Source organism: Amblyomma maculatum, chromosome 9 (genome assembly GCF_055883805.1).
Source record: "Amblyomma maculatum isolate TAMU_Amacu chromosome 9, ASM5588380v1, whole genome shotgun sequence".
Taxonomy (NCBI): Eukaryota; Metazoa; Arthropoda; class Arachnida; order Ixodida; family Ixodidae; genus Amblyomma; species Amblyomma maculatum.
The window spans coordinates 101,706,971-101,715,683 of NC_139352.1; the positions used below are offsets into that span (position 1 = coordinate 101,706,971).

The 8,713-nt window shown below is 47.1% G+C and overlaps 1 pseudogene; it reads left to right on the top strand.

Annotated features, from left to right (window-relative positions):
* Positions 1-5,356: 5,356 nt before the first annotated feature.
* Positions 5,357-6,655, top strand: LOC146180058 (uncharacterized; annotated as a pseudogene).
* The last annotated feature ends 2,058 nt before the right edge of the window (positions 6,656-8,713 follow it).

Here is an 8,713-nt window from a genome sequence, read left to right on the forward strand (position 1 = left end):
CTTTGCAATGGGTAGACAAATTTAACCCGCCTCTGTTTTCTAACGATTTCTCATGCTCCCGTGCTCTGTCGTTAATACAGCGACCCGTCTGGCCTATATAGACCCCTCCACACGTCAGTGGGATTTCGTAGACCACTCCGACGGCACAGGAACAGTAATGCTTGCCGTGCCTCTTTTCGCACAGGGGTTTCTTCTTCTGCCCGATTTTCGAGCACAATCCGCTCAGCTTTTTGGGCGCGGAGAAAACGACAGGTACGTCGTACCGGCCGGCGACTTTCTTCAAGTTAGGTGCCACTCGGTGAATATAGGGGAGCACTTGTGGTCGGCTTGATCCCGGCTTAGCATGGGATTTCTTCTTCTTCCCTTTAATTTTTTGTAGGAGGGTCTCCGCTACGCTGCAAACAACAGAACACGGGAAACCAGCCCTTCGAAGTCTTTCGATCTGATTGTTGAAACTAGCCTCAGCCATGTGAGCACAAGACTTAAGTAATGCGGACTCTAGGCAAAGCGAAGCGATCGCCCTTTTTACAGTCTTAGAGTGTGCTGATTCGTACGGAAGCAGTTCCTTTTTGGCGCGGGGGGAATACATCCAACACACCCGCCCTTCAAGAACTTTGACATTGATATCTAAAAATTGCAAGCTGTCCTTAACTGGTAGTTCATTAGTAAATGCCAGCCCTTTTCCTTGTTGTCTGAAAACAGATAAGATACTTTCCACTTTGCTGGGGAGCGTCAATGCAGTGTTAGTTCTTTTAAGAATTACCAGGTAGTCATCAACATATCTAAAAATTCGCAGGACTAGGTCATTGTCAAGGGAAGAAGCTAAAGCACGGTCAATAGATGATAAAAATATATTACACAGGGCGGGGGCAACACAGGAACCTATGCAAATGCCTTTTTTCTGCAAGTACATTTCTGTGTCAAAGGAAACAAACGTAGACCTGAGGTAAAATTCAAGGAGTGATAAAAAATTGTCCCTTAGTCCAGCTGAGTTTTGAAATGTTATAACGCCATTAGATTCAATACACTCCCGTACGGATTTGAAAAGGTCGCTATGCTGAACTGAAAAGAAAAAATCTACGACGTCTACAGAAAATAAGTACCCAATGGAAGACTGGTCTTTTAAAAAAGCTGTTACGTCTGCTGAATTCCTGGTGGCAAAGGGATCGTCCACTTCCAGTCCTTTCAAATGCTTCAGGAGAAATTTACTCAACTTTTGCTGCCACGAATCCCGCTCACTAACAATGGATCTAAAAGGCATGCCTGGCTTATGGGTTTTCACCGTAAAAAACACATCAAGAGACCCTTTCTTACATTCGCTGATTCCTTTGGCCAGCCTGGAGAGTTGGAGCTCATTACATAACGAGATGGCTTTCGTTTTAACTCTACAAGCACTCTTCTTCACCTGAACAAAGTTCTTCAAAATGGCCTGCGTCGCCTTTTGTTTGAAAAGGCCCACTGGAACAACCGCAAAACTACCTTCTTTATCAGCTTGAAGGAGTCTAAGGTCGTTGTCCTTGAAAAACGACACAACGTGTTGCGTCGTTTTTTTTTTTTTTTTTTGCTGCCTTTGCTTCATTTGTTTTGACTCTGCTTTTGCTACGATCGTCTTTTGTTGTTGGCTTAGGGTTCTGACTGATTTTGCTTAACTGTTTTGACTCTGCTTTTGCTACGATTGTTTTATGGTCTTATTTTTTATTTGTTAGGGTTCGGGCTGGTCGCTTCTCATGTCTTACTCTGCTGTTTTCGGTCCACACTGCATTTGCTATGAGTTATGGCCTGCCTTCCGTGTTTAAAAAAAGGAAAAGAAAAAGAAAAAAAAGAAAGAAAAAAAAGAAAAAAAATGTTTTTTTTTTCCCCCCGTTTTTGATAGTTTATCTACTGAGGTTAGAAATATCTTGTCTGATTTCCTGTCGGTGCTGCTCGGCGTTCACGTGTTGGGTTTCGAGCGGACTGTGGCGATGAGTGTGATGCCTGAGATGGACGTATAAATATGCCACCTTTCCGTTTAATAAATAGTTGGTAGTGTGCGCATGTGGTGTCCCCTTCTTGTCTGTGTCCGTTTCCGTGTTGCGCCGCCGTTCAATTCCACCATGCACCAAATCGCCCCCAGGCCGTTATTCTGTTGTACTCTACAGAGCCCTACTTTTTGAATGAGCGGTTCAGCTAAGGCATATAAGCATACCTAGGCCTTAACAGAAACGCTCAGTCAAAACGTAATTCCATGTAAAGTATATCTTCTCTGTGTGAGATTTTTGAAGCGAAAGCTTCATTAGGGCACTTACCTTTCAAAATTGCTTGACCATCAAAAAACTGGTGCAACCTTGTCCTGATCACATGTAGATGTTCGCCATTCTTTGGCGTCTACCGAAAATGTACTGCGCCTGCATTTCCCCACAACCTAACTTCAAGATAAGGTATGAAAAAAAAAATCACGTTCAAACTTTGTTTAACCCCCCTCCCCCCCCCCTTCCCCCCCCCAAAAAAAAAAAAAAAACATTATTAGGATACAGTGCCGGCATCTGTCTGTGTAACTTGGCCTCTGTAACTTTGAATTGGTATTCTTGTCAATATTGTGTAAACTAGCAGTCTCCATGGTACGCAAACTCTACCACAGGAATTCAGTGCACTCATCAATTTAAATCATGTCCACCCGTCACAATTAGGCGGGCACGCAAACAAAATCCTTCTCCTGCACACTGGTGGCTTTGGCAACCTGTGCAGCAGCCGCAGCAGTCATATTGGGTTTGCCGTGGGTTCTCGCCCGCTCCTTGCGAAGGCGCTCTTGTTCTCGCTGACCGTCGACATCTCAGGTGGACGTTGACGCTCATTGATTTCAAAGGCGTTCTCATTCTCGGTGGAAAGCGCTGTTTCTCTCGCTCCTCTTCTTTCCTCAAAAATTGCGCTTGATGCTTCCTTAGGCGATCGTTGTCGCTTCTGTAGAGGGTGAACAAAAAATACTGTTTATTGCTGCTTCACTTGACTATAGTTTGAAGCGATGCTGCAACAACAAACAAAATTGTCGAAAGCCTCTGAGCCTCACTATACCGCATATCGATGTTGTGTTTCCTTGGTGGACGCAACTGTGACAGACAAAGAGTTGTAAATGTACCTAATGAATGAATGCATGCATTAATATACTTCTTTAGCATCCACATTATCGCCTCCTACTTGCATAATTACAGTCGACTCTAGGCGTTTGTTCTGAACCCCTCCAGAGAAAGGCAACGAACCATCATAAAATTACTTATGGTAGGGTACGCTACGCTATTAAATAGTACAATATTGTTCGGTGCGGTACGGTACTGTGTTATGATTTAGTGCTGCGAGATATCGTATGTGAGGTAGAGCTGCATATAAGCTATAAAAAGATTAGTTGTGGTGTATCTCGGTTAGCCCAAGTTGAATTGTGAAAGCAATGGCCGAAGCTTCGTTTGCCTGCTGCACTATTCCCCTATCACGCCCTACCAGAGTAAGGTGCTGCATTATTTGGGACAATTAAGCTCACCCTTTAAGGGTATGACGCGAGAGCGTAAGCTGCCAGCCCACATATAGACCAACACCGAGCTGAGACGTAAGCGCGATGCGGTGGCGCTTCTGTCGCCAGGCTGGGCCGGTTGGGGATGAAAACTAGGCTTAGCGCCCTTTGGAATACATGGACCCGAACAATTTCGAAGCAATTTTATAATTTCACGGCGCACCTATGTTCTCGTTATTCGGTACAGAGCAACCATGAACATACTAGAACAGATAACGAGCGTATGAAATCTCATTAATGAGGCGAAGTATTTTTAAAATACCGCGAAACGTATGCGGGTACAAGTTGGGAGGGCGACCCATATAAACACATGTAAACATAACTTACCGCAACATTTTACTCTGTTCAGCAGCGTTGAACCCTTCTCATTTTTTGGTGAATGTCTTGTATCACGCCCCGACATCATGTTGCATGGCACACTACATACAGTTGCAAGTACTGCAAGTCTGACGACTTGTGGGACCGTTCACAGCACGATAAACTGACCGGGCACAGTTGCAGACGACAATGCACCACCGATGCTGTCGCTAGCAGACGCTCCGGAGCTGGAGGGGGCCGCGGTGGGTATCGTCAGCTGCGCTATCGTCTGCTGCAATGTTCGACTCTCGTTCGGTCCGTATTGTCGTACGCCGTTTGACAACTGCCTTTTAAATGTAATTCTGTCTAGGATGTATCACCTGAGGTACAGCATTATCAAGCTCATTTACTCCATGCGGCACCATATCAGACTGTAAACAAAACTACGTGTTTCACTACATGAGCATTTTGTGGGTGTCCAGATTCACAACATAGATTATTCGGGGAGTTTTAAAATTAAACCGTCTCTGCAATGACGCAGCATACTTCTTCAAAGCACTGGCCAATGTTTAACGAGCGGCTACCACTTCTGTGCTCTGCGAAACGAGAAAAATGTTGCGGTAAGTTGCGTTTACTTGTGTTTTTATTGGTCGCCGTCCTAACTTGCACCCCTATACGATTCACGGTGTTTTAGAAATACTTCGCCACGGTCATGAGATTTCGTACTTTCTCGATCTGTTCTAAAATGTTCACGGTTACTCTTCACCGAATAAGGACATCACTGGTGTCTCGTGAATTAAAAAAAGCTGCTTAGAAATATTTCAGTTCCATGTATTCCTATGGGCGCTAACCCTATTTTCACCCCCAGTCGGCTGCGACGCTGCGAGCGCCCCCTTTTTTGTAAACACGGTATTGGTCTATAAATTGAGAAGGGTTCACCGATACTCAACCGAATGTGGAGGGAAAGTACCAGCAGTGGGTGACCAAGCGGCAACATGAGGAGCACCCCCCCCCCCCCCCCCACTTAATCCCATCTCCCCTCCCCTCGGACGCCAAGAGTGCCGCCACAACTCAGGCCTTCATAACCCGCGTCCAGTATTCCCTCTCCAAGAATACCCCAAAGTTCTCATCATCATCTTTTTCTCGGCTGTTCAAGGTCATTCGTGACTGCAGCCACGGACTAAGCGAGGGTCTGCAATCTGGCGTAGTATTGCTTTCACAATAAAATGCGACAACGGTGCAGAAAATGGAGAAATGTGAAAGCTTGAGTGTTGCTGCTGCACACGGTACATCACGCGCCTCTCGGCGACCGCGACTAACTTTCCATTGAATACATTAAAGTTCACGGGCGTTCTAAAATGGGTTTAGAGCAATGGACAGCGGCAGTATGTGTTACTCACAGAATCCCACTACTATCATTCTCACGGTCGACAAAGATAACTATGATGTGCGTATCGTGATCGCCGGTGTGGCGCAGTTAAGTATGTTCTGGTTCCGGCCACGCCAGTGAACGGACGCAGGATGCAGGGCTCCGCAGGAGCGGCTTCAGCGGCCATGTCAGGCCGCGGTAACAGGGCTATGGAACAGGATAATGGCTACCAGGTTGTTCTGCCAAGTCTTCCAACAGGGCGTTTTGTGTTAAACACAGTTTTTTTGCACGCGGATATCAGGGCCCACCCGTACCGGGTGGAAGATTTCCGAGACGCGTTGGCTCAGCGTTCGCTGCTCCCTGACGTTATCGCCATGGGGGCGTATCGAATGAGCCACGTCTGGGCCATCACCATGAAAGACGCGGATGCTGTGTAGAAGATTGCTGGAGTGGGTGAGTTGTGTGTGAAGCAACGTCGCTGCCTCGTTATTGATCCTGCCAACCAGGATGTGAGGCTGAAGCTCCACTGGTTGCTTCACAACGTTCCGGATGAAGATGTGCGTGTGGCCTTCGCGCAGTATGGAAAGGTTTCCGAAGTGGCCAGGGTGCGCTGGCGCGTGCATGGCATATCGGATAAGGGTTCAACTACCAGGATTGTCACCCTGAAGATGAAAGTGGGGGTCAAACTGGACGACTTGCCGCACCAGCTGAACGTCGGTGGTGAGTTGGCGCTCGTCGTAGTACCTGGAAGGCCTCCGTTATGTCTCCGGTGTCGAAGTACCGGCCACATTCGCCGAGAGTGTAAGGTTCCGCGTTGTGGTGCATGCCGTCGTTTTGGCCACGAAGAAGGGCAGTGTTCTCGCAGCTACACGAGCATCGCTGGACCTGGGAACAGCGAAGATTTTTCCGAGCATCTGATGGATGAGGCGGACGCGGAAGAGGCAGCCGAAACAACCTTGCAACCGGCAAGGAATGATGGGCCGGTGTTGACCCCTTTGACAATGAGGAGGACGTCCACGGCCGTTGCGACAGCGGATTCCGCACCAGTGGAGAATGGTTCCCAACTGGACGCAAGTAACAGAGTGGCGGACGCCAGAGAACCTGTGCTCGAGAGCCAAGGCAGCGCGGAGTCTCCCAACTCCGAAGTTATGGACTTCAACGCAGGAGTAAGCGGCCTACCCGTTGGGAAGCGGCCCCATAATGAGAGCGCCGGTGAGGATCTGCAGCCTGGTGGTGGCAGTGACGAGCCGCCATCGAAAGCACCGGGGGTTCGATGTTCGACGTTGAGGCCTCGGCTGAACGTTTCGTCCGAGACGCGGCAGGCGGGGAAACCGCCTCCGTAGTTTGGACGTGACCTAATGCATGTGAGTGCAGGGGGTGCGTCAGCCGTCATAGCCTGTTTTCGGCTGTGGCTCTTTGACTGTGTTTATGGAAGGTGGCAAGTGCGGTGGTCAGGCACGCCTGAGTACGCATTCAGACATCCCTTTGGGAGGCCGGATACGAGCGCGTACGCTTCGGAGCCTCGGACAAGCAGAGCAACATGGACGATTGAGGTAGGCATCACATGGATCGGGCGCCTTTTTCTCTAGACGCATGGCAATTAAGCTAGATGTCCCATTACGTGTAGCAGCCTTGAATGTTAGAGGGCTTGGAGCCCGAAGGCGGCAATGCCAGTTGAATCGCCTGCTGCTAGATAATGAAATCGACTTATTAGCCGTTCAAGAGTCGAAGATAGAATCTCAGGACCATGCAGACCGCATGGTGTCTGTTTTCCATGCAAACTTTAATGTGTGTGTTTGTCACTCTGTGGGGGCATCAGGCGGATGCCTTCTTTTCATTCGCAATACTTTGGGTATAAGCGTACACTGCGTATTTGCATGCGAAAGTGGCCGACTCTTGGTTGTTGACTTTTTGTACTCAAATTTATTTTGGCGTGCTGTCTGTATGTACGCCCCCAATGTTGAAAGTGATCGTCAAAACTTCTTTTATTCAGTCGAGCCGTACTTGAAATGTGACAAAATTTTGCTTGTATTGGGCGATTTTAACTGTGTGTGTGCTGCTACTGTTCGAGTGAAGATTAGATCAGCGAAAGACAACAGCGCTGAACTGCTGAATGTATTTGTGCGTGACTATTGCTTGGAAGACATTGGAAATGTGTTTTCTGCTGGAACCCGTCCGGAATACACGCACTTTCAACGCGATAGTCACGCGAGACTAGACAGGCTGTATGTATCTATTGATCTCGTCCCAATTTGTACCGACTATAATGTAAAACCTATTTCGTTTAGTGATCATTGCCTTGTTAGCGCGACTTTTGGAATGAAGGTTAAGAAATCTGTTTTCAACTGGCATCTATGGAAACTGAACGAGAAAATTTTGAGGATGAAGAGTTTGTTAAGGTAATCACGAGCGATTTGGAATGTTTGCTTAAGGTGCATGAAGAAAGCCATGCAGATAAATGGGAAAGATTTAAAGAGCAGGTGAAGATAAAAGCAATAGAAAAGAGCCGTGTAATTCGATACAAACAGAAAGAAACAGAAAAGAAACTTCATAGACAACTTGAGTGCCTGTTGTGCATGGAAAGCTGGGCGCCAGGAAAGTTCACAAAGCAAATAAGAGATGTGAAATCTCATTTAGAAAGAATCGGCGCTGAGAAGTACAGAGCCGCGGTTATACGTGCAAGAAGCGATAAACTGTGGGCTGGTGAGGCGCCGACAAAGCGAGCGCTATCAGATGAAAAAAGGTATGCTTGCCAGAAGGAAATCAGGCAAATAAGACATGAAGGGCAAATTACAAACGATGCTAAAGATATAAAGTGTGCGATTCTGAAACATTTTGCTGAGCTTCTGAGTAATACGCGCGAACATAGTGAAGGGTTTCCAATAGAATATTTACGGCTAATGCCAACGCTCGAAGATCGTGTGAAAGAGAGCCTTGAAATGCCTATTACAATGCAAGGGATAGAAAAGGCCATAGATGACCTCCCATGTGGGAAAGCCCCTGGACCAGATGGGCTGAGCGCCTCCTTTTACAAAGCATTTAAAAACCATGTTTCCAGCCTTATGTTGGAAGCGATAAGAGAAGCCTACGAACGCAAAAAAGTGCCATTATCATTTATTACGTCACACATCGTACTTATTCCAAAAACTGATGATCCAGAGAAACGCCTGTTGGTGAAGTCCTATAGGCCAATAAGCCTGACAAATTTTGATTGCAAAATCTTCATGAAGGTTTTAGCGAAGAGATTGCAGAGTGTAATAGCCAAATTAGTCGGACCGCACCAAACGTGTGGCATAAGAGGTCGTAGCATCACCACAAATATACATGTGGCACGAACCGTACTGGAATGTGTAGACACGCTTGGAAGTCAGGTTGCCATGATTCAGCTGGATTTGGAAAAAGCGTTCGATCGCGCATCACACGAATCCTTTTCTCCATTCTAGAACATTGTAACCTGGGCTCGGTAATCGTGGAGGGAGTGAGAATGGTGTACGCAAACTGCTCGACGC